Here is a 25,705-nt window from a genome sequence, read left to right as displayed (position 1 = left end):
AGAGCTAAACTGGACTAAGGCAGCAGTGTGTTGGAGCTGGCTCAAACTAGTTAGTGGAGCCAATTGTTCACATCTCCTCCCAACTCCACCTTCAGTGACATCATGCTGGTAGGTGGTCATGAGCCATTGTGGAATATTTACATCAAGGAAATCAGCATACCCTACAAATCTGGACTGTTGTTTTATTTTCCCCTGGAAAACTGGTTGTTAAACATTTACCAGCATACCTGTGGTGTCACAGAAAGACATTTGGTTTTTGTCTCTGGTTCCTAGCCCAGAGCTCCCAAAATCCTTGGAATTTTCTAAGTGTTAAGAATACTAGGAGTGTCTTTTGTTCTAATGAGGCAACTCTTGACAGGCTCCTAGATAGCTTCAGGATGGGAGCTGGTTGCCAGAAAGACCAAGCTTTGATTAGAAGCTTGAAACTTTTAGCCCCCCTACCCAGCACCTGGGGAAGTAAGAGGGGCTTGAGACTGAGTTAATCATCAATGGTCAGTGATTTAATCAATCATGCCTACATAAAAGCCCCAGATAATGGGGTTCGAAGCACTTTCTGGGTTGGTGAACATACTAATGTGCTAGGGGGTGGTGTGCCCCACACTGGGCCCCACTATCGTTCTCCCATTTGATTGTTCCTGAGTTGTATCATTTATAATAAGCCAGTAATAGTAAGTAAAGTGCTTTCCTGGGTTTTGTGAGATGTTCTAGCAAATTATTGAACCTGAAGGGAGAGAAGTCATGGGAACCCTCAACTTTGTAGCCAAAATGAACATAAGTGTAGGTAACCTGGGGACCCAGTACTTGCAACTGGTGTCTGAAGTGAGAGCAATCTTGTGGGATGAAGGAAGGAAACCTGTAGAGTCTGACACAAACTGCAGGTAGTTAGTGTCAGAATTGAACTGCATTGTAGGACACCCAGCTGAAGTCAGAACTGGTTGGTGTCAGGCGAAAAAAAGCCTCTCAATACCACTGAGTAAAGCCTATTCAAAGTCTACCCTATGAAAGTTTTTTTTAAGTCTCAAAGTGGTTTGCAATTAATTTAACTGCCTCTCAAAACAAAATTAAATTTTCTTTAAAGAAAGGCATCAAAATACAATCAACAATGTAATAATTTAAATATCCAGCATCTAATAAAAATGACTAAACACACGAAGGTGCAAGAAGGTGTGGTCCATCACCAAGAGAAAAATCAGTCAATAGAAGGAGACCCAGATGAAATTAGTAGACAAAATTTTAAAACAGGTATTATAAATATGTTCAAGATGTAATGGAAAAAAATATATAGATTTTACCATACAACAAACAAATAAATAAAGCAAGCCTTAAAAAAGATTTACTGTAAAATATGAATATGAGAAGTGAAAGATATGAAAAAAGAAATGGACTCTCAGGCATGGACATATATACACTACCAAACGTAAGGTAGATAGCTAGTGGGAAGCAGCCGCATAGCACAGGGAGATCAGGCCAGTGCTCTGTGACCGCCTGGAGGGGTGGGATAGGGAGGGTGGGAGGGAGGGAGATGCAAGAGGGAAGAGATATGGAAACATATGTATATGTATAACTGATTCACTTTGTTATAAAGCAGAAACTAACACACCATTGTAAAGCAATTATACCCCAATAAAGATGTTAAAAAAAAAAAAAGAAATGGACTCTCTGAAGCTGAAAAATGCAATATCTAAAGTGAAAAATTCACTGGATGAACTTAATAGCATATTAGAAACTATAGGAAGAAAGATTAGTAAACTTGAAGACAGCAGTAGAAACTATTGAACCTCAGAGGGGGAAAAAGCTGGAAACAAAACCCCACAACAAGCAGCCACAGTGACCCGTGGGACAATATCAAGCGGCATAATAAATGTGTAATTGGAGTTATAGGGTGGGGAAGAAAAATATTTTAAAATGCAATAACTGAAAAATTTCCATTTTGATGAAAACTAGAAACCTAATTATCTAAGGAGCTAAATGAAACTCAAGCAGAATAAACACACACACCCACAAACAAAACCCACAAAAGAACATAATAGAAAAATTGTTGGAAACCAGTAGTAAAGAGAAAAATCCTAGAAGCAACCAGAAAAAAAAGACACTATATGCAGGAATACAAAAATAAGAATTTAATGACTTCTTACCATAAATAATGCAAGCCAGGAGACAATGGAATGACCTATTTTAAGTGTTGAAATTTTTAAAAATAGCCCATCAACCTAGAATTTTATATCTAGCAAAAATATCCTTCAAAGATGAAGGCAAGGGCTTCCCTGGTGGCGCAGTGGGTGGGAGTCCGCCTGCCGATGCAGGGGACAAGGGTTCATGCCCCGGTCCGGGAAGATCCCACATGCCGCAGAGCGGCTGGGCCCGTGAGCCATGGCTGCTGAGCCTGCACGTCCAGAGCCTGTGCTCTGCAACGGGAGAGGCCACAACAGTGAGAGGCCCACATACCGCAAAAAAAAAAAAAAAAAAAAAAAAAGATGAAGGCAAAATCAAGACATCTTTAGAGAAGCAGAAGGTGAGAAAATTTGTCACCAGCAGACCTGTGTTAAAATAAATGCTAAAGAAAGCTCTTCAGAGTGAAGAAAAACAATACCAGATGGAAAGCCAGATATACAAAAAGGAATTAAGAGATATGTGTATATATAGAAGAGACTTTTCCTAATTAAAATATCTTTAAATGTAATTGTTTAAAGCAGATCTTTAAAAAACACAATGTATTCTGAAGTTTATAACGTAAATAGAAATGAAATACAAGAATGGCACAAAGGATGGGAAGGGGAAATTTTAAGTATACTGTTGTTCTTAAATTATAGCTGAGATTGTATAATATTTTGAAAGTAGACTATGATGAATTAAAAATATTGGAAACTCTAAAGCAACACCTAAAAAATAAGATTAAGAGGTACATAGCTAACGTATTGGTTTTCTAGGGCTGCCATAGCAAAGTACTACAAGCTGAGTGGCTTAAAATAGCCAAAATTTATTTTCTCATAGTTCTAAAGGCTAGAAGTCTGAAATCAAGGTGTCAGCAGGGTCAAGGTGACTGAAGACAGTGGGGAAGAATCCTTTTTTGCCTCTTTCTAGCTTCTGGTGGCTGCTGGTAATCTTTGGCATTCCTTGGTTTGTAGATGCATCATTCCAATCTCTGTCTCCATCAGTGGGCATTCTCCTGTGTGTCTCTGTTTTCTTTTCTTATAAGGACACCAGTCATGGTGTGAAGGTCCATCCTAAGATCTACTATGACCTAATCATAACTATAATTATATTTGCAAATACTATTTCCAAACAGGATTTCAGTCTGATGTTTCAGTGAACATGAATTCTGGGGAACACTATTCAACCCAGTACAGCTAAAAAACCAAACGTGGAGATTGAACAGAAAATAGACCACCTCCCCAGGTGTGAAAAACAGTATAGTTAAATCTCTATACAGATAAACTGGCCAACTACTCTTTTCATGTCCAGTTCAAGCACTTTGGTGAATGGAAGACATGGTTTGTTTGTTAATATATTTGTGCCCCTTTAGTACCAATTTCCTTCCTTTTTCTTGCTCACGGTGATCCATCTTTTACCCAAGTGACTCATCAGAAAGTAAGCCCACCCCCTGCTCAGGGTTAAGTCCTGATTAGTTTAAGTCACTCATGTTAGTCCCATTTCCCTTGCAAATCCCTTATTTAATGGTGAGCATGTGACACATTTCTGCCCTTGAAATGTGGTGGGTGCTACTAAGACTCTTCTGGGAAAAGTTATTCTCACTCCTAAGGAGGACACACTAGGAGAGACAATCCCTTTTCTATCTCTGAATGTTGTGTTTAACTACCATGTTTAGAACTGTTGCAGCCATCTTGCTACCAGGGGAACCACAAAGAAAAAGAGTTGGAGCCTGCTGAATCATACACAGAATTTTCCAACCACTGAACAGCTTATTATAGGGAAAAGTACAAGTCCTCTTTGTTAAAGTCAAAATGAATGAGGATTTCTATTCCTGCCGCTATAAGCATTCTAACTAATAGAATGGGTCTGCACAAGGCTTAGGTGAATAAGCCCAGATTTTCATTTGTCACAGCTGTAGGAATGGGACATACTTCCCTTTCTTGGGCTATATTCATGTACCTTTTGAGGGTCAAGAATGAATCAGCAAACTCCTACCAAAATAAAGATGAAGATTGCCTATTTTAATTGATACTATCTTAAAGACCTGATACCTCATTGTAATTTTCTATATTAATTTATTTTCTTGGCCACATAATTAGCCTGGTGATTGTATCTGTACTGGTGATTGTATCAATCCATATGCTCATATATAAATGTTTTATCAAAACACCCTGTGCATAGATGCTTGTATAAATGTAAGAGTAAGACGAGAGTAAAGCTGACATGATGATGGTCTGATGTCACGATGAGGAAAAACCTAGTGGTATTTAAATCTTCCCATCACAATTTTTTTTTTTTTTTCGCACGGCTTGTGGGATCTTAGTTCCCCGACCAGGGATTGAACCCGTGCCCTCGGCAGTGAGAGCATGGAGTCCTAACCACTGGACCGCCAGGGAATAATAATAATAAAATATAAAATAATATATTTTATAATATATAATATTATATATATTTTATTAATTATATTATATTAATAATATAATTATACATTAATATTATATATAATATTAATATATTTTATTAATAATAAATTTTATTTTAAAAATAATAAAAATAATCTTATATTTTCATTTTGAAAATATTTTGAAAGTCAGATATAAGGATATTCTAGAACAGGGCTCACAATTACACTGGTGTTTATGATCGTGTTGTCAACTGGTGATCCCCTAAGTGACAGTGCTTGATTTTTAATGTGTTGTAATAAAGTCTGATATGTTCTGATGTCAAAATGATCATTGAGCCATTGTTATTACCATGTTGAATTCTTTTAACAGTTTAAGGACAAAATTTTTCTCCTGCAATGGTAATTCATGCTACAACACCAACTAGCCTACCCTTGCCACAAATGCATTTCATATTTCTAAAGAAGTCAGTCACTTGAGTGTAGTGTTGATGCCTAAAATGCAGATTATTTTGAGTTCAGCATGCCTGTGCTCTTGACTCAGTCCTCCCCCCACTTTTCTCTGTTTGAACTACTAGCAAGGTTTTACTCACTGTGACTGCATTGCAGTCCACTTTGTGCAAATGCAAATGCAAACACAGGCCTTGAAATATGTGGTAGTATTTTGTTATACGATCACATTCCAGAGGCTCCCCCAGTATACTTTTTATTGCATTTCTTCCTTTTAAAATGACTGAAGCTCAGAAATGTTAAGTGACTCTTAAGTGTTGCAGAACTACTAAGCAAAGGAACCATAATTTGAATGTAAGTATTTTGCCTCTAATTATAGTGCTTTTCTCACTATACCGGTGTTTCCCAAGTTGGTATGCAAACCACTGGTGATATGTCTGGTTATCTTAGGTGATAAATGAGAAAACATTTTTAACAGTTGTATTAGTTAAATGTGTACTTAAAAATATAATTAATTATACATCAAGACTTTGATTTCTCAGGCTTTTGCATAGGACAGGGTTAAGGTAGTTAGAACCATGAAATTCTATTTTAGTCAGAACACATAAAACATAGGATATGCTCAAGCAAGTATATGGATGTTTCCAAATGCCAGTAACCGAATCTTCTGTTACGTAAAATTATTGATGTTAGCAATGATATAGATTACTTATATGGCTTCTCATATATTGAGCTCTTGCATGCTTTTCAGGAAAATAGTGAAGTCTTTCTTCCATAAACTCGCAGTTATTTGCAAAGTCAATAAGAAGACTTGTTTCTCATATATAATCTGTTGCAGCAACAGGAAAATTTTCTTACTGATGTAAACACAGGGAAGTCCTTCCCACCAGAGAACTGCATGAAGATTTAACAAATCTGTTTAAATTGTCAGTCACATTAAGAGCAAGGCATTCTTGACTTTTTTTCTCAGATAGGTGGTGACCATAAGCAACATTTGTTTCATACTGAAGTTCAGTGGCTTTCACGAGAAAAAAGCCCTCTCTTGTCTATTCAAGTTGCAAGAAGACCTTCAGGACTTCCAGAAGGAACCCATCACTCTGTAAAATTGTGGACATTATTGAGACTGACTTTGCAAACTAGCTTATCTCACAGAAAGATTTGCTCATTCAAAAAGCTTAAATTTTTCCTTTCAAGGCAAGCTTATGAAAATATACCAAGTGTACACAATTCTCATGAAACTGGGGTGTGGGAAACATGCCATGACTGGGTGGGCCTAGCTTCTTTTTATTGTCTAAACTACCCACCTATTGTTTATATTTCTGTTTCCCAATAACACCCTCTCCTCCTACATGTTCTCTATGTGACTTGCTTTACCCACTTATTAGTTCCAGTTCATTTTTTTTTAACATCTTTATTGGAGTATAATTGCTTTACAATGTTGTGTTAGTTTCTACTGTATAACAATGAAAAGGGGTCTTTTGAATCAGCTATATGTATACATATACCCCATATCCCCTCCGGCTTGCATCTCCCTCCCACCCTCCTTACCCCACCCCTCTAGGTAGACACAAAGCACCGAGCTGATCTCCCTGTGCTATACAGCTGCTTCCCACTAGCTATCTATTTTACATTTGGTAGTGTGTATATGCCCATGCCACTCTCTCACTTCGTCCCAGCTTACCCTTCCCCTGCCCCGTGTCCTCAACTCCATTCTCTACGTCTGCGTCTTTATTCCTATCCTGTCCCTAGGTTCCTCAGAGCCTTTTTTTTTTAGTTTCCATATATATGTGTTAGCATACAGTATTTGTTCTTCTCTTTCTGACTTACTTCACTCTGTGTGACAGACTCTAGGTCCATCCACCTCACTACAAATAACTCAATTTCATTTCTTTTTATGGCTGAGTAATATTCCAGTGTATATATGTGCCACATCTTCTCTATCCATTCATCTGTCAGTGGACACTTAGGTTGCTTCCGTATCCTGGCTATTGTAAATAGAGCTGCAACGAACATTGTGGTACATGACTCTTTTTGAATTATGGTTTTCTCAGGGTATATGCCCAGTAGTGGGATTGCTGGGTCTTTTGGTAGTTCTATTTTTAGTTTTTTAAGGAACCTCCATACTGTTCTCCATAGTGGCTGTATCAATTTACATTCCCACCAACAGTGCAGGAGGGTTCCCTTTTCTCCACACCCTCTCCAGTATTTATTGTTTGTAGATTTTTTGATGATAGCCATTCTGACCGGTGTGAGATGATATCTCATTGTAGTTTTGATTTGCATTTCTCTAAAGATTAGTGATGTTGAGCATCCTTTCATGTGTTTGTTGGCAATCTGTATATCTTCTTTGGAGGAATGTCTATTTAGGTCTTCTGCCCATTTTTGGATTGGGTTGTTTGTTCTTTTTTTTTTTCAGTACGCGGGCCTCTCACTGTTGTGGCCTCTCCCGTTGCGGAGCACAGGCTCCGGACGCGCGGGCTCAGTGGCCATGGCTCACGGGCCCAGCCGCTCCGCGGCATGTGGGATCTTCCCAGACCGGGGCACGGACCCGTGTCCCCTGCATTGGCAGGCGGACTCTCAACCACTGCGCCACCAGAGAAGCCCAAGCGTTGTTTGTTTTTTTGATATTGAGCTGCACGAGCTACTTGTATATTTTGGAGATTAATCCTTTGTCAGTTGCTTCATTTGCAAATATTTTCTCCCATTCTGAGGGTTGTCTTTTCGTCTTGTTTATGGTTTCCTTTGCTGTGCAAAAGCTTTGAAGTTTCATTAGGTCCCACTTGTTTGTTTTTGTTTTTATTTCCATTTCTCTAGGAGGTGGATGCAAAAGGATCTTGCTGTGATTTATGCCATAGAGTGTTCTGCCTATGTTTTCCTCTAAGCGTTTGATAGTGTCTGGCCTTACATTTAGGTGTTTAATCCATTTTGAGTTTATTTTTGTGTATGGTGTTAGGGAGCGTTCTAATTTCATTCTTCTACATGTAGCTGTCCAGTTTTCCCAGCGCCACTTATTGAAGAGTCTTTTTGTTTGTTTGTTTGTTTTTTTGCTGTACGCGGGCCTCTCACTGTTGCGGCCTCTCCCCTCTCCCACTGCAGAGCACAGGCTCCGGACGCGCAGGCCCAGCAGCCATGGCTCACGGGCCCAGCCACTCCAGGGCATGTGGGATCTTCCCGGACTGGGGCACGAACCCGCGTCCCCTGCATCGGCAGCTGGACCCCCAACCACTGTGCCACCAGAGAAGCCCGAAGAGTCTGTCTTTTCTCCATTGTATATTCTTGCCTCCTTTATCAAAAATAAGGTGACCATATGTGCGTGGGTTTACCCCTGGGCTCTCTATTCTGTTCCATTGATCTATATTTCTGTTTTTGTGCTAGTCTTGATTACTGTCAATACTGTCTTGATTAGTGTAGCCTTGTAGTATAGTCTGAAGTCTGGGAGCCTGATTCCTCCAGCTCCATTTTTCTTTCTCAAGATTGCTTTGGCTATTCAGGGTCTTTTGTGTTTCCATACAAATTGTAGTTCATTTTTAAAAATAGATTCTTCAGGACCTTCTATGTAGATGATCATATTTCTGAGAATTAAGACAGTATCTCTTCCTTTCCAATCTGTATACCTTTTATTTCTTTCTCTTGCCTTATTTCTAGGACTTCCAGTATGGTGTTGAATAGACGTGAGAGAAGACTTGTTCCCAGTCTTAGGAGGTGTGATAATGCGATTTATCATAAGAAAGGTATATTTGGTCTTCATCTCCATTTCTGGCCCCAAACTCCTAAAACCCTTGGAATTTCCTAAGTGATGAATGCATTAAAGGGGTCTTTTGTTATATTAATGAGGTGACTTTTGGACCCTACCTAAGGATGGGGCTGGTTGTCAGTGGAGCCAACCATGAGATTAGAGACTTTGAACTTTTACTCCTACTCTCCTGACCTCTGGGGATGGGGGTGGGGGGGGATTGGAGGTTGAATCAATCACCAATGGCCAATTATTTAATTAGTCATGGTTATGTAATGAAGCCTCCATTAAAACCCAAAAGGACAGGGTTTGTAGAGCCTCTGGGTTGGTGAATATGTGGAGATTTGAGAGGAGTGGTCTTTTCAGAGAGAGCATGGAAGCTGTATGTTCTGTTCCCATACCTTGTCCTATGCATCTCTTCCAATTAGCTGTTCCTGAGTGATGTCCTTCTATAATGAACTGGTAATCTAGTAAGTAAAGTGTTTCTCTGAGTTCTGTGAGCTGCTCTAGCAAATTAATCAAACCCAAGGAGGGGGTGTGGTCAGAAGCACAAGTGATAACCTGAAGCACCAACTGGTCAGAAACACAAGTGATAACCTGGACTTGTGATTGGTGTCTGAAGTGGGGTAGGGGTTGGGGAGCAGTCCTGTGGGACTTAACCCTTAACCTGTGGAATCTACTGTTATCTCCAGGCAGATTAGTGTCAGAATTGAGTTGACTTTTGGACACTCAGCTAGAGGCCAAGAATTGCTTGGTGTGAGGGGAGAAAATCCCACACATTAGAATTGATGATTATAAAGCTTTAGGAGAAAAAAAAAACCAGACATTCACCATAAGAATAATGTGAGCTGGGCTTCCCTGGTGGCGCAGTGGTTGGGAGTCCGCCTGCTGATGCAGGGGACACGGGTTCGTGCTCCGGTCTGGGAGGATCCCACATGCCGCGGAGCGGCTAGGCCCGTGAGCCATGGCCACTGAGCCTGCACGATCCCAAAAAAAAAAAGAAGAATGTGAGCTGAAGTTTTTCATAGATTCCCTTTTTTGGTATTATCTATTTTAATTCTCTCATTAAGCTTAGTGTTTGGGAAGAGAATTCTCATCTCATTTACGGATGAGAATGTTGAGGCTCAAAGAAGTTGTGTAAATTGCCTACAATTATGCAGCTAGCGAGAGGTGGTCAAGACCCCAATGCCAGTGCTATTTCAACTGTACCAATGATCCAGTTTGTCAAGTGCCTAGTGCTTTATTCAATTTAAATTATTCATGTAGTAAACAATTATTGAGTTCATACTGTGTGCTATGTTTTGAAAGTGCAAAGCACTGAACTAAAATTATTTATTTGTATTAATAATAGTTTTAAAATTAAGATGATACCCATGTTATCTTTTAAGAAAGGTCTGCAAAAGGATCTTGTGCAGATCACTTAGAAAGGTAAGAGGAAGCCCCTTTACTGATGGGAAATAATGTTCAATCAGGATGGCACATCCCATTACGCATCAAAAAGATGCTGAGTTTTGGTTCTTAAAGCATGGGTTTGTGTCTCCAGAGATAATTTGCGATAACAACTGTGCCACTTGATGGCTCTACTTATCTGTGTTGAAGAATTCCACTTAAAATACAGGCTGTACCTAGGGAGCAGCATCACTGGTTTGGTAATTGCCGCCGTCTACTTTAAGCATCATATTGGAGAATGTTCTTTCTGATTTTATTGGGAGTTAATTTATTCATATTTTAATTGAGGAAATTTTAATTTTAGGTCTAGTTTTTAAAAAAATCTTTGTACATGTTTTAATTCATTCTAAATTGAAGGATAATTTGCAAAGTGAAAAACAGCTCATATTTCTTCTTCAGATTATGAATAAACATGAAGAGGAAGGTGAAACTGTAGAAGAGAATCACAGAATATTAGGACTGAAAGAGACCGTGGTGGTCAACATGCCATTTTACAGATGGGGAAATTGAGGCCTAGAAAACTTAAGCTACATGTTTAAGATTATACAGCTACTGTCCAAGTGGCAAAGATGATTTCAAACTCAGGTCTCATGTTCCCAAGGCCTGTATTATTTCCATTCCCACAGGCTGATAAGCATCAGATGAGTGGCAGGAACAGTTTACTTTCAAGGTCTTTTACAACTCAGAGAGTCTTTTGTTATTTTATTCTATTATATGTAGAACTTTATTATTCCTACAAAAACTAACATTTGAAGTATTTCATGCTATTCTCCCTGCATAAAGAAACATTTCAAATTAAAAACAAGAGATTTAAAAAAGTTGATTGTATGCCAATTTAATTAGAATCACTACCACCTTTGAATTCATATACGTTTTAGTTAATCAGAACAATTTTGTATAACTGCGTTTTATAGGATCAGTGGTTGACCTTCTACCACCTGTTTCAAAAAAGGCTCACGATTCCCCTGCCATGTTGGAAACATCCACCTGCAGTGACTCCTGCACCTAAATGAACAACTTGATATTCAGCTTTCTCAAGACACAAAATCAGCTTGAAAAAGTAAAAAATAGATCACTGCTTTAAAATGTAAAGTGTTCACTGCCAATAAATGAAATGTGTATTCAATTTTTGAAAGCTCTATGATAAGATTATATTAAGTAATAAGAATGTTTTTCTTTTTTTTTTTCTTTTTTTTTTTGTGGTCCGCGGGCCTCTCACTGTTGTGGCCTCTCCCGTTGCGGAGCACAGGCGCCGGACGCGCAGCCTCAGCGGCCATGGCTCACGGGCCCAGCCGCTCCACGGCATGTGGGATCTTCCCGGACCGGGGCATGAACCCGTGTCCCCTGCATCGGCAGGCGGACTCTAAACCACTGTGCCACCAGGGAAGCCCAAGAATGTTTTTCTTTTAGAAAAAACAGTATTTTAATTTTTCTTGGATGGTGATAGACATCTTTTATTTCTGTCAAATCCACTGTAGCCTCTTAGCCAGCAGCTGTTTTCAGCTGTGTCTCAGTACCTGTTTGAGAATCACCTGGTCGTGCTGATTTAAAAATGAGGACTTCTGGTCCCCTCCCAAACCTCTTTTCTAGTTTGCTCCCTGGGACTTTGCATTTTAATACACTCTCCTCCCCACTCCCAGGATGATTCTTTGTGCGCTAAGTTTGCGTCACTGTCCTAGAAGACAGTTTAGTAACCTTAGTTTAAACATCACTAACCACGCAGGGTTCTTGACACTGCATTCTCTGATGATGATAATGTAATGCTCACTAAGTTCCTGCTCTATACCCTTTATAGCTACAGATTCCCAACTCCTACTTACAGGTCGATCCCCAGGTTCTCGGATCCGTCTTGTACTTGCTCAGGGAGAATTTCAGGATCTACAGGTCAGTGGTCCAGGGTTCAGCACTGAGGGTGACGATGCTGTGACATCAGTATCTATTTTGGTCCCTCCCTCTTTCTCTCCGTTTGTGGTAGCTCCAGGGAAGGTAGAGGGTGCATACTGTAGGATCCCCCACACCTCTAGGGTGCTCACTTCTCACTAGTTAGTTGGTTCATCCCACAAAACTTATCATACAGTCTTCAAACTGACCCTTCCCCTGCCCCCTCTCCCCTAGGTCCACACAAAGGGGCTGGTTGGGCAGGATTTGAGACTTGGGGAATATTTATATCTATGTTTTGAGGGGACAGTGAAATAATATTCATGTTTATCCAAAACAGACAGTTTCAGGTCTTCACACAGGTCTTAGGACTATCTCTAAGTTTTAATTACACTCTTCCCTGTAGCCTAACTGCCATTTAATTTAACATGTATCATTGACAAGTCATCACCTCTAAGTTATGCCAAACCTACATCTCGGACCAGAAACCCTTTGATGTTTAGATCTCATGTTTTAAAGAAAGAGATGTAGACACCAGAGGCCTCAAATCCAGTTCTTCCTGGGCTAGTTAAAGAACCCAGAGGAGGCCAGGCCTTCCTTTTCATCTCTAGCTGATTCTTCAAACTGTTTCTTCCTTTAGTGCCAAAGGTTTCATACAGTCATCTGTCTTTCTCAGCTCAGAATTTCTGGTACAGGGAGCACACTTTTATCTGTGACCTGTCTTTATGCCCTGTTATGCCTAGAAGTGTATAAAGAAACAGAACCATTACCAGAAAGAAAATAATCTTCTTCCCAGAGGATAACACAAAAAAGTTTCTTTGTCTTTCCATCAAGCTCTCTTACAGCCTTGAAAGGCACCTGGGTCTTTCCCCCTCTTCTCTATTTGTACCCTCTGGTTCCAGCTCCAATAGTGATGATCCAGACGAGCAACTGTGGAGATCTTGGGAGGGCTACAGAGGATCCTTCGGTTTAAAATTGCTTTTTTTTTTTTTTTACAAATCTTCCCAGGAACAGGTTGTCTTCTAGATTTTTCAGAATAAAGTACTTATAAGTCAAACAATCCTTCTTTTTATTTCTCTGTCTCTCAGAGGATAACTTTAATGCCTAATTATCCTAAAGTGCTGTTTTGGCAGGGATGACTAGCCCAAAAATTCATGCTCACTTCCAAGATGAAGAGTAACTGTTGGCAAGAAGCTGTCCAGCAGAGCCCCCAGGTCTCTGCTTCTAGTGCATGTGGCAGGAACCACGTGACTATTCTTCTCCAAAAGATCTTGAGCAGAAGTGATGTGTGTCATCTCTGGCAGAGCTGGTTAAGTTCCAGGTACACGGCCTTTCATCTCTCTCTTCCTCATCTGGCTGCATGTAGAGAATCCGATGGAGATGACAAGGTGGACCCAAGACAGAAGGAGCCTGGATCTCAAGTCACCACCTTAGACGACAGCTGCCCAGAAGAGCTGCTTGACTAGGAACATCCACTTCCTGTTAGTGTGAATGAGTGAGGAATAAACTTCTATTGTGTGCTACACTACTGAGATTTGGGATGACTTGTTATAGCAGCTAGAGTCAACTACCCTGACTCATACAACCATCAACCACAAAAGGGGGTGAAGAAGGGGACAAGCCCCCACTGGTCACATTTGCAAGAACAACACACATAACTAGAAAGCCAGGTACCAAGAATTCCATACTTGACGTGGGGAATCCATCTCTCTGATCATCCTGCCTAAAAAAACAGTACGCAAATCTAACACTTACCAAGCTGCACTGCGCTGGCCATGTACGAGGTTCAGAGACGAATCAGAGCTCCTGAAGCCTCTTGTGGCAGTACAGTGCCTGCCAAATAGAACCACTTGATTAATGTTTGTTGAATTGGATACTTTGAGAGTCAGAGATGAAACAAGATACAACACAAGATAACGTGCCCAAACAGGGCTATGGGAACAGATGATAGAACAACTAATTTCGCTTACATATAGTCTATGTCAGTGGTTAGTAGAGAAAAGGCCACAGTTTCTGGATGTCTCTCACAGAACAAGCACACACACAGACAGCACTGGGTTCCCTACAGCTCCTAGAAATGAAGCCCACAGCTTGGGTCTTACCTCCCGTCACTGCTGCTCTGGGAACTCCCAGGACTCCCGACTCTTCCTTTAGTGGTCTTTCCCATCCAGGTCACCGCTTTGCTGATCCCCTTTCCTCCTTCCTCCTCTCCGCCCACATCCCTGCAGTATCCTCACGCTTGCCCTCCCAGCATCTCTGCTCAAGGAGGTCAGGGTTTCTGGCCTCCACCGGGGAGGTGTTGTTGCCTGTTTCCCTGCTTGAGGATCAGCGCCCCCTGCTCACCAAGCACTCTGTACCCCGAACATTCACCTCGTCCTGAATGAGAGGGCAGCACTGTGGCTCGGACGACCAAGAGGGAGGAAATGAGCACCTCTTTCTCCAGCTGAGAGTCATCTCATCACTTTTCCCTTACGCTCACACATTTCAAGTTCAGATTCTTTGGGGAGCAGCCATTTGGTATGGCCCTGTGGGCTCCCCAGTTCTCACATGGGGTCAGGGCTGGGTCTGGTCTATGCTTTTGAGAGCACTGGGGGCAGTTTGTGTTTCAAACATATTTTGATATTCTTAAAAGTGTTTCATGATCTTTAAAATAAAAAGATGAATCCAGAGTATTCTGTAAAATTGGGGTGGAGGTGAATCAGAGGGTTCATTTCTCAGGCTGCTTGCTGGCTTTGTCCCGTCAGTGGAGAGGTTCGCCACTGCTCAGTTCTGCCCCTTGAGGGCACCAGAGACCGCTTTGCTGTAGAGAACGGGGCCTGGATGGAAACCAGACAGGTTCTTCCAGCTTATTAAAATTGCTCTAAATAATAAGGAACATGGGAAATGATAGAACAGCACAGATTCTTATTTCCTGGAACCTTTAAAAGTGTCCCTGTCCTGGGCATAGACCTTAGCATGGCCAGGAGCAAGTATGGCAAGACGGCTGGGATGGGGGTGATATCAGAGCTGTGAATGACCACAGAGGAGAATGAAGCTCAGGAGATACACTGGAGGTGGAAATCTCATGAGCTCTCCTTAATCCATGATCCTAGACAGCAGTAGGAGCAGTATCTGGAGAAAGACTGGATAACCTTTTTTTGTAACCATCCCAAGCAGTCTAGCTGTGTGTGAAATAGCAGCACAGTATAACCCAGACCTACTCAGGAATGTTGAGTACCACTCACGAGCCCCGTTGAAACATGGGCGGTCGTCTCAATAGTGTTCTCAGGCACAGATGAGCTTTCCCTGACAATTCACTTCCACACCCAAGCTGTGCGTGATATTTTGGTTCACAACAAGTCACTGGGGTAGGGAGAAGAAATGCGTGCATGTAGCATCGCTCCCGAAGAAATGAATGAACGAGTCAATGACTGAAAGAGAGTGAGCACTGAGGGGAAGAGTCTTGGCTGTGAGGACAGTTAAGGCAATTCTGATTCAGGCACAATTGTTCAGAGTGTTAGTCTCTGGCTCCCGAGCAGACAGAGCGTGGTGGCCGGTCAATGGGGTCTAGTCCATTGTCCCAATGGTGCTTGTGTGTAGGTTAAACCCAGAGACCAGGGTGTCACAAGGACTGTAAAGAGACCGTGTGGTGGATGGGGAAAAGTGGTCTCCTATTTTGTAAACGCCAGAGGTAGAGGTCGAGGCAGCCTGAGATGTTCTGAACGCTGGGAAAACAACACTATCTCTCTGTTGGGGGCAGTATCAGACATTTCACTTCTCGGCTTGCAGGGATGTCACGTGGGACTGGGTCAGTAAAGCAAGATAGAAGTGTGGGGAAGGAGATTGCGATTGCTTCGAGAGGGGCATTAGGGCAGGGGGATCCCTGGAAACCTTTCAGGGAGGGCATTGCCCTCCCAGTTTACAGAGTTCCTCAGTCCCCCTGAGGAGACCTAATGAAGGCATAGAACCGAGTCTTCGGTCTTGGCTTTGCAGGAGTGCCTCTTTCCAGAAGCCCCTCCCATCAAAGGAGCCACAGGCAGACAGGTTTACAGTGGAGTGGGGTATGGCAGTCAAGGACTAAAGAGAAGGAATGCACAGAAGGTGTGGAGGAGTGGAGGGCTTGCCTTCTAGACCTGGCTTCTGCCTACCTGCTGTTAGAAAAACCCCATAACCTCCCTGACTGATCCTTAGTTTTCTTATCTGCACAATGGGAACCATACTCACACTTCTCTCAGAACGTTCTCATGAGGATTCGGTGAGAGAATAAAAACAAGAGGGCTTTGCAAGCTAGACAAACCCAGGTAATACAGACATGCACAGGTTTGGACACAGGGTCTGGGAAGAGAAATCCTGGGGGCCAGACAATGCAACATAGTCCCAAAACATGTCTCTAAGAGACTGGATGTGCATCCGATAATACTAACTAATATTGAGAGTTTACAATGTACCCAAAACTCTAAGTACTTTACATGCATGATCTCATTGTTTTTTTTTATTGTGGCAAAATATACATAAAACTTACTATCTTAATCATGTTAAGTGTACAATTCAGTGGTATTAAGTAACCATCACCATTACCCATCGCCAGAAACTTTTCATCGTCCCAAACAAAAACTCTGTACCCAGTAACTGTAACTCCCCATTACCTCCCTCTTCCCAGGCTCTGACAATCTCTATTCTACTTTCTGTCTCTATGAAAATGTCTATTCTAGGTATATATAAGTGGCATCATACAATATTTGTCCTTTTGTGACTGGCTTATTTCACTTAGCATAATTCTTTCAAGTTCACGCACATTGTAGCATGTGTCAGAACTTCTCTTTTTTTTTTTTTTTTTTGACAGGAAAGTAGGATTTATTGGTGGGCGTGAGTAAGGAGGGGACAGTGCCAAGTCTCTCGTGAGTGCAGGGCCCGCCATTGGTCCGGGGGCCGTGATTAGGGATGTATTTGACCCCATAGCCATCCAGGATGAGCCGCTTTTCTGCCATCATGTTTTCAAATTCATCTGTATTAAACTTAGTAAATTCCCACTTCTTGGAGATGTGGATCTTTTGGCGGCTAGGGAACTTGAACTTGGCCCTATGTAGGGCCTCAATCACATGATCCTTGTTCTGCAGCTTGGTGCGGAGGGACATTGTGACTTGGCCAGCGTGAACCCTGGCCACTGTGCCCTGGAGCTTTCCAAAGGCACTGCGCATACCTGTCTGGAGTCTAGACTGGGGACACCATGCCAGTCATGAAGGTCCACTGGAAAGGGCTGTCTCCAAGGTCCCTGAGGGCAACCCGTACAGGCAACAGGCTGCGCACACTACTGAGAGGCTGTTATTTGCAGCCGTTGCACACTGGGCCCCCAAGGGGAAGAAAGCAGAATTTCATTCTTTTCTTTTTTTTTTTAACATTGATTGACTGATTGATTTGGCTGCACTGGGTCTTAGTTGTGGCATGCAGGATCATTTTTTAGTTGCGGCTCGCAGGCTCTTAGTTGCAGCATGCGGGATCTAGGGATCGAACCCGGGCCCCCTGCATTGGGAGCATGGAGTCTTAACCACTGGACAACCACGGAAGTCCCTCATTCCTTTTCAAAGCCAAATGATATTCCATTGTATGTATTATACATATTACAATTTGTTTATCCATTCATCTGTTGATGGACATCTGAGTTGTTTCCACTTTTGGGCTCTTGTGAGTAATACTGCTTAAAACTGTAATGGAAAATTCCAAACATATACAAAAGTAGGCCAAAAGAATGTGATAAACCCCCATGTACAATAATTATTAACTCATAGCCAATCTTCTTTTTTTTTTTAAGTTTTTAATTTTTTGGTCATGCCACAGGGCATGTGGGATCTTGGCTCCCCGACCAGGGATCAAACCCGTGCCCCCTGCATTGGAAGCGCAGAGCCTTAACCACTGGGCCGCTAAGGAACTCCCTTCACAGGCATTCTTGTTTTATCTGTATCCATACCTAATTCTCCGTCCCACATTATTTTGAAGAATATCTCAAATATCGTAAATGCCACTCTTGTTTCCATTTTACAGATGGAAAGGCACAGAGAGGTTATCTTACAAAGATTACAGAGCTCCTAAGTGATGGAGCCGGGATTTAAACTCAGGCAGCGTGATGGCTGAGCCCATACTTGTGTCTTTGCTACACCTATGTGTGTGTTTGCGTGTATACACACACACACACACACACGCACACACACGTCAAATGTGGGCAAGTTGGAAAAGTGCATTTGGAAAAGTTTGCCTCTTCCTACATTTTTTCCCACTCTTGGATGCTGCCTGGAATTTAAAACAGATAGGCATGACTTTGAAGCCTTAGTTCTTAGTTGCAACTGGAGTCAGTGATCCCCAACCTCCAGAGTTGTTGTGAGGATTAAATGAGATAAAGTCAGTGAAAGTGCCAGGCACGTCCTAGCATGTGGCAGGAGAGCATTATGTGTGCTTTCCCCTCCCCTCCTTGGGGGGCCAGGCCCACCTCCTCTCCACAGAAGCAAACGTCAAGAAAACATGCTCTATCAGAGTATGACTCTCAAAGGTCAATGTGTAATCCCTCTGGGGGATTTGCGTTGTGAAATAAAGGATTTTATCCTTTGGCTTTGTGGTGTGGGCTGTGGGTGAGTGCAGAACAGAGGTGTTGCAATTCCTTCTTGCCCCTGAAATCATGTATGTGTGTGTATGCATGTGCATGTGCGTGCACAAGTGTGTAAGACCGGCCTGTAGATAAGTTCAGGCTTCATTCTCTGCCCAGAGCATTACATTACTTTCTTTTCTATAAAGAATTGTGTCCTGAAACAAGCAACTACTTGTTCTATCTCCTTTTTCTATCTCCTTTCCCTCTTCTTGGCTAAAACAGGAGGAAAAGCCCTTTGTTGGGACCCTCGTCATTTTCTGGTCCAAGGACACAAAGCCACAGGATGGAGGTCTGAGCTCAGATAGGTCTTGACAAGTCCTGTTCGTCCCCTTTGGAATTTCTGTGGCCGGTCCCCTGGAGTTAATTTGGGAAGGGACTGCAGAGCTCAGTGGACAGTTGAGCAGGACTCACTGGCTGACCACAGAGAAGTCTCAGGTAACCTCAAGATGCATCTGCCGGGGAGGCTTGGGAGGTGGGGCACTGCAGCCTCAGGTACATTAAGCAATGGTTAGCGAGTCTGACTGGCTGTTTCCTCTGCCTGGAATGCCCTTTGCTGATCATGCCCATGGAAGTAATATAAGCCTTCAATGTCAAGCTCACATCCTGCCGCCTCCATGAAGTTTTCCCTACGTCACACCCTACCACCCATCCCTGCCATACAGAGTGATTTCTCGCACTCTGAACCCTTACGACATCACCTGTGTACCTACTTTTGCTGCTTTGTGTCTGTACTATCTGAATACCCGTCTTAGCTCTTTGATAGATCAGAGTGAGTTCCTCAAGAACAGGAATCGTTCCATCTATTCTTTTTACTGTTCAGAGCTCTTCACAGGGCACACAATTACCAATAAATATCTGTTGAATAAATGATGTATTTCATGACAATGGCATATAGTAGGCACTCAGCAAATGCATACTGAATGCAATAACATCCATCTCCCACGGCTGGGAAATGCAAGAGACTTTTTACACTACCCTTGATGTTTAGGTGGAAACCAGTTACACACAACCCTTTGAGTTCTAAAATCTGTCAAAACTTCCACGGAAATAACCGTAAAGACTGCCTTGAGGTAGGGTATGAGATGGTCTCAAGGTGTTTCAAGTATTCTAATATTTCAAAATGTGACTTTTTTTTTGTCTGTTTACTATCCCAACTAGTCTCCAGAAGAACTTGAAGTGTCACAAAGTAGAGTGCATGCGTGATGATTTAAGATCATCTGAATTAGAACACCTGGTTAATCAGAACTTTTCTGCTCGTCAGCAGAATGGTCACTGATACTTGCAGCAGTGACCCTGGCGTCAAGAAACCCAAATACCTTGTTTAAAGATGCAATATCTTCAGAAACATGCTTTTAAAAAGCCACTTAAACCATTTAAAAATATACAATTCAGCGGCATTAAGCACATTTATATTGTTGTACAACCATCACCACTATCCATCTCCAGAACCTTTTCATCATTCCAAACAGAAACTCAATACCCACTAAACTATAACTCCCCATTCTCCCCTCCCCTCAGTCCCTGGTAATCTCTATTGTACTTTCTGTCTCCATGAATTTGCCTATTCTAGGCACCCCATATAATGGAATTACACACTACTTGTCCTTTTGTGACTGGCTCACTTAGTGTTTTGTACTCAGGTTCGCCCATGTTGTAGCATGCCTCAGAATCTCATTCTTTTTAAGGCTGAATAATATTCCATTGTATGTATACACCACATTTTGTTTATCCCTTCATCTTTGATGGACATTTGAGTTGTTTTCACCATTTGGCTATTGTAAATAACGCTGCTATGAACACAGGTGTACAAATATCTGTTCAGAAATATGTCATTTTTTAAATCATAGACTTATTCTCACTGGTAAACCCTAGATGCATGGTAACTTCCCACTAACCAGAAAATCTGAGTAATCAGAATACTCCATTCCACCATTAGGTTTGCTAAGGACCTTTCTTGGAATATTGGGTGGATGGACACTAGACAGTGATAGGGACTGAGGCCTCTGTCTCAGGAATGGACACGGGGCCACCAGGAGGCAGGTGACTGGGCCACAGTACACATTAGTAATGTGCCCAGCACATCCATCCCACCCCACCCTACCCTCACCTCAACCCTGTCACTGCTCTAGATCTTAGACTGGGCTGCTTTTCCAAAAAGGTATGGACTTGAGGCACATTTGTTCTGAGTTAAGCTTGGCTGCAGTTAAAGTGTTATCATGTCTGCGGAGCTCAAATTACAGAGGTTGCCTTTGGCCAGTAAATGGCCCAGCCCGGCTGCTCAGAGAGGTGGAAAATTCTGAGGCCCCTCCAGCACTGTTTCAGGAAAAATGCTCTGAGTGGTGTGGAGAGGGGCCAGCTGGTGATGTCAAGGGATTTATGAAAGAGATTACAAGACCTTTTAAGGGAATGAGGCAGTTGCTAATGATGGAAAACTGCTAAAGCTGGATCTGGATAAGGCCTGAACATTTAATTTGTTAGTTATCCTCAAATGCTTGTAATTTTTAAAAAACATATTGTGCTACTCCCTTTGTGTGTACTTTAAAAGACAACATCAGAGTGTGGAGGGAAGAACCTGTTATGCTAATCAAAGTCTGGGGTAACTGAAACTGAGATCTCACACATAAAGCCCCAAGTGGGCGATCCAGGACCTGGGAAGAAGAATTAAATGCCCAAACGCACCTGGGTGCACTGCACATCTGTATTTTTCTTTCTTTCTTTCTTCCTTATTTTTTTTTAAGCACGCTAGTGGGGGGTGTGGAGGAAGCTTTATTTTTTAAGCAGCTACTAAGCTGCTTACAAGCATTACACCTCCAAAGAGAGATCTGAAAATATTTACTTATATTGCATTTCCAACTGTTTCCATAGTCTTTTTACAACCCTTGTGTCATCTTATCTTAAGAATGTGGCTTTTATAAAGAGGAACCAAGATCATTTACAATGACAGGGTAGATTTAGTCGAGCAGACAATCTCCAACTTTAACAGCTGAGCTTACTTGGTGTTTTAAATAGATAACTAACGAAAAGTCGGCCCAGATTTAGGAATAGAGATCTAAGTTTGGAAGGGTAAAAGTGAAGGTCCTAAAATCAATTTCCAGTGGAGCAGCTAAACTAAATTCTCTTTGCCATTATGGAGCACTAAAACAAACCAATGAACAAACAAACAAACCAAACAAAACTAATGGCCCACATAAATAATACTCAAATTGTCAGCCAAAGAGAAGGCCTAAAGCTAAAGTGGAATAGAAGCAAGAATTAGAAACTAGCATCTGGAAGTGAGCAGGGTGGAGGTACTTTGGAACCCACGATCCTGAGGCATAACTGGTTGCAGCTTTATCTGTGTCCCTCATCCTTTATTTGTGGGTATAGGAGAATGGTGCAAGGACTGTCCGGTCAACTCTCCACATGCTCTTATAATATGGAAAATCCAATCATTTGCTTTAAGTGCCATTTTTCAATTGTAGCTTAAATAAAAGGGTCAGGAAACATATGTTGTTTTCTTTTCTTTTCTTTTTTTTGGTTGGGGGGAGGAGGGTAATCTTGCTGAATTAGCACCCCGGGTCATATCCCAGTTCAAACATTTCCCACAGGGTGCGGTCATCTCAGCCACGTGTCAAGGCCTCCTCTGCTCTCTCCAGATTTGCTGGCAGTCTTATCACCCCTGTGCTCCAGTAGGGACTCCATCCTGCAAGCTTATCTCCTCACTGTTCCCTGAAGACACTTTGCAGACTAATGTCTCTTCACACCCTGCTTCCATGTCTTCTGCTCTCCTCCTGCTCTGCTCTTTATTAACTACTTTCCCTTTTTCAAGCCGGATTCAAGCCTCTTCTCCTCTTCCTCTTCCTCCTCCTTCTTCTTTTCCAATCGGGATGCCTTTCCTTCCTTCCTTCCTTCCTTCCTTCTTTCCTTCCTTCCTTCCTCCCTTCCTCCCTCCCTCTCTCCCTCTCTCCCTCCTTCTCTCTCTCTTTCACTCTTTCTCTCTTGCTTTCTTTCCTTCCTTCCTTCATTGAAATAGAGTTGGGGCAGCTTCAAGATGGCGGAAGAGTAAGACGCGGAGATCACCTTCCTCCCCACAGATACACCAGAAATACATCTACACGTGGAACAACTCCTACAGAACACCTACTGAACGCTGGTAGAAGACCTCAGACCTCCCAAAAGGTGCGCGAGGAGAGGGGATTCAGAGCGCCGCTTAAAGGAGCTCCAGGACGGGCGCGAGCCGCGGCTAACAGCACTGACGGCAGAGACGGGCATGAGACGCTAAGGCTGCTGCTGCCGCCACCAGGAAGCCTGTGTGCGAGCACAGGTCACTACCCACACCTCCCTTCCGGAGAGCCTGTACAGCCCGCAACTGCCACGGTCCCGGGATCCAGGGACAACTTACCCGGGAGAACGCACGACGGGCCTCAGGCTGGTGCAACGTCACGCCTGCCTCTGCCGCCGCAGGCTCGCCCCGCCCTCCGTGCCCCTCCCTCCCCCAAGGCCTGAGTGTGCCAGAGCCCCGGAATCAGCGGCTCCTTTAACCCCGTCCTGTCTGAGCGAAGAACAGACGCCCTCAGGCGATCTACACGCAGAGGCGGGGCCAAATCCAAAGCTGAGCCCCTGGGAGCTGTGCGAACAAAGAAGAGAAAGGGAAATCTCTCCCAGCAGCCTCAGGAGCAGCGGATTAAAGCTCCACAATCAACTTGATGTACCCTGCATCTGTGGAATACATGAATACACAACGAATCATCCCAAATTGAGGAGGTGGACTTTGAGAGCAAGATTTATGATTTTTTCCTCTTTTCCTCTTTTTGTGAGTGTGTATGTGTATGCTTCTGTGTGTTATTTTGTCTGTATAGCTTTGCTTTCACCATTTGTACTAGGGGTCTGTCCCTACATATTTTCTTTGTTTTTTTTTTTACTTTAAAAAATTTTTTTCGTAATAATTATTTTAATAACTTTTTAATTTTACTTTATTTTATTTTATCCTCTTTCTTTCTTTCCATTTTTTCTCCCTATTATTCTGAGCTGTGTGGATGAAAGGCTCTTGGTGCTGCAGCCAGGAGTCAGTGCTGTGCCTCTGAGGTGGGAGAGCCAACTTCAGGACACTGGTCCACAAGAGACCTCCCAGCTCCACGTAAAATGAAACGGCAAAAATCTCCTAGAGATCTCCATCTCACTGCCAAGACCCAGCTTCGCTCAACGACCAGCATGCTACAGTGCTGGACACCCTATGCCAAACAACTAGCAAGACAGGAACACAGCCCCATCCATTAGCAGAGAGGTTGCCTAAAATCATAATAAGGCCACAGACACCCCAAAACACACCACCAGATGTGGACCTGCCCACCAGAAAGACAAGATCCAGCCTCATCCACCAGAACACAGGCACTAGTCCCCTCCACCAGGAAGCCTACACAACCCGCTGAACCAACCTTAGCCACTGGGGAAAGAAATGAAAAACAACGGGAACTACGAACCTGCAGCCAGCGAAAAGGAGACACCAAACCCAGTAAGATAAGCAAAATGAGAAGACAGAAAAACACACAGCAGATGAAGGAGCAAGATAAAAACCCACCAGACATAACAAATGAAGAGGAAATAGGCAGTCTACCTGAAAAAGAATTCAGAATAATGATAGTAAGGATGATCCAAAATCTTGGAAATAGAATAGAGAAAATGCAAGAAACATTTAACAAGGACCTAGAAGAGCTAAAGATGAAACAAGCAATGATGAACAACACAATAAATGAAATTAAAAATTCTCTACAAGGGATCAATAGCAGAATAACTGAGGCAGAAGAACGGATAAGTGACCTGGAAGATAACATAGTGGAAATAACTACTGAAGAGCAGAATAAAGAAAAAAGAATGAAAAGAACTGAGGACAGTCTAAGATACCTCTGGGACAACATTAAACGCACCAACATTCGAATTATAGGGGTCCCAGAAGAAGAAGAGAAAAAGAAAGGGACTGAGAAAATATTTGAAGAGATTATAGTTGAAAACTTCCCTAATATGAGAAAGGAAATAGTTAATCAAGCTCAGGAAGTACAGAGAGCCCCATACAGGATAAATCCTAGGAGAAACACGCCAAGACACATAATAATCAAACTATCAAAAATTAAATACAAAGAAAAAATATTAAAAGCAGCAAGGGAAAAACAACAAATAACACACAAGGGAATCCCCATAAGGTTAACAGCTGAACTTTCAGCAGAAACTCTGCAAGCCAAAAGGGAGTGGCAGGACATATTTAAAGTGATGAAGGAGAAAAACCTACAACCAAGATTACTCTACCCAGCAAGGATCTCATTCAGATTTGATGGAGAAATTAAAACCTTTACAGACAAGCAAAAGCTGAGAGAGTTCAGCACCACCAAACCAGCTTTACAACAAATGCTAAAGGAACTTCTCTAGGCAGGAAACACAAGAGAAGGAAAGGACCTACAATAAAAAAAACCCAAAACAATTAAGAAAATGGGAATAGGAACATACATATTGATAATTACCTTAAATGTAAATGGATTAAATGCTCCCACCAAAAGACACAGAATGGCTGAATGGATACAAAAACAAGACCCATATACATGCTGTCTACAAGAGACCCACTTCAGACCTAGGGACACATACAGAGTGAAAGTGAGGGGATGGAAAAAGATATTCCATGCAAATGGAAATCAAAAGAAAGCTGGAGTAGCAATTCTCATATCAGACAAAATAGACTTTAAAATAAAGACTATTACAAGAGCAAAAGAAGGACACTACATAATGATCAAGGGATCGATCCAAGAAGAATATATAACAATTGTAAATATTTATGCACCCAACATAGGAGCACCTCAATACATAAGGCAAATACTAACAGCCATAAAAGGGGAAATCGATGGGACGTTAACACCCCACTTTCACCAATGGAAAGATCATCTGAAATGACAATAAATAAGGAAACACAAGCTTTAAATGATACATTAAACAAGACGGACTTAATTGATATTTATAGGACATTCCATCCAAAAACAACAGAATACACATTTTTCTCAAGTGC

The 25,705-nt window shown here is 42.2% G+C and overlaps 1 non-coding gene across 1 annotated transcript; it reads right to left on the bottom strand.

Moving 5' to 3' along the window:
* Positions 1–17,296: 17,296 nt before the first annotated feature.
* LOC115802257 (small nucleolar RNA SNORA70) lies at positions 17,297–17,426 on the bottom strand. The gene has a single exon (XR_004022676.1). It is a non-coding gene; the product is annotated as a small nucleolar RNA SNORA70 (small nucleolar RNA).
* Between the last annotated feature and the right edge of the window lie 8,279 nt (positions 17,427–25,705).

This window comes from Delphinapterus leucas, chromosome 1 (genome assembly GCF_059928025.1).
Source record: "Delphinapterus leucas isolate spDelLeu-1000000601 "Yukka" chromosome 1, BTC_Dleu_Yukka2, whole genome shotgun sequence".
Lineage (NCBI taxonomy): Eukaryota > Metazoa > Chordata > Mammalia > Artiodactyla > Monodontidae > Delphinapterus > Delphinapterus leucas.
Note: the sequence above shows the minus strand (reverse complement) of the source record. Positions and strands in the feature narration are given on the sequence as shown.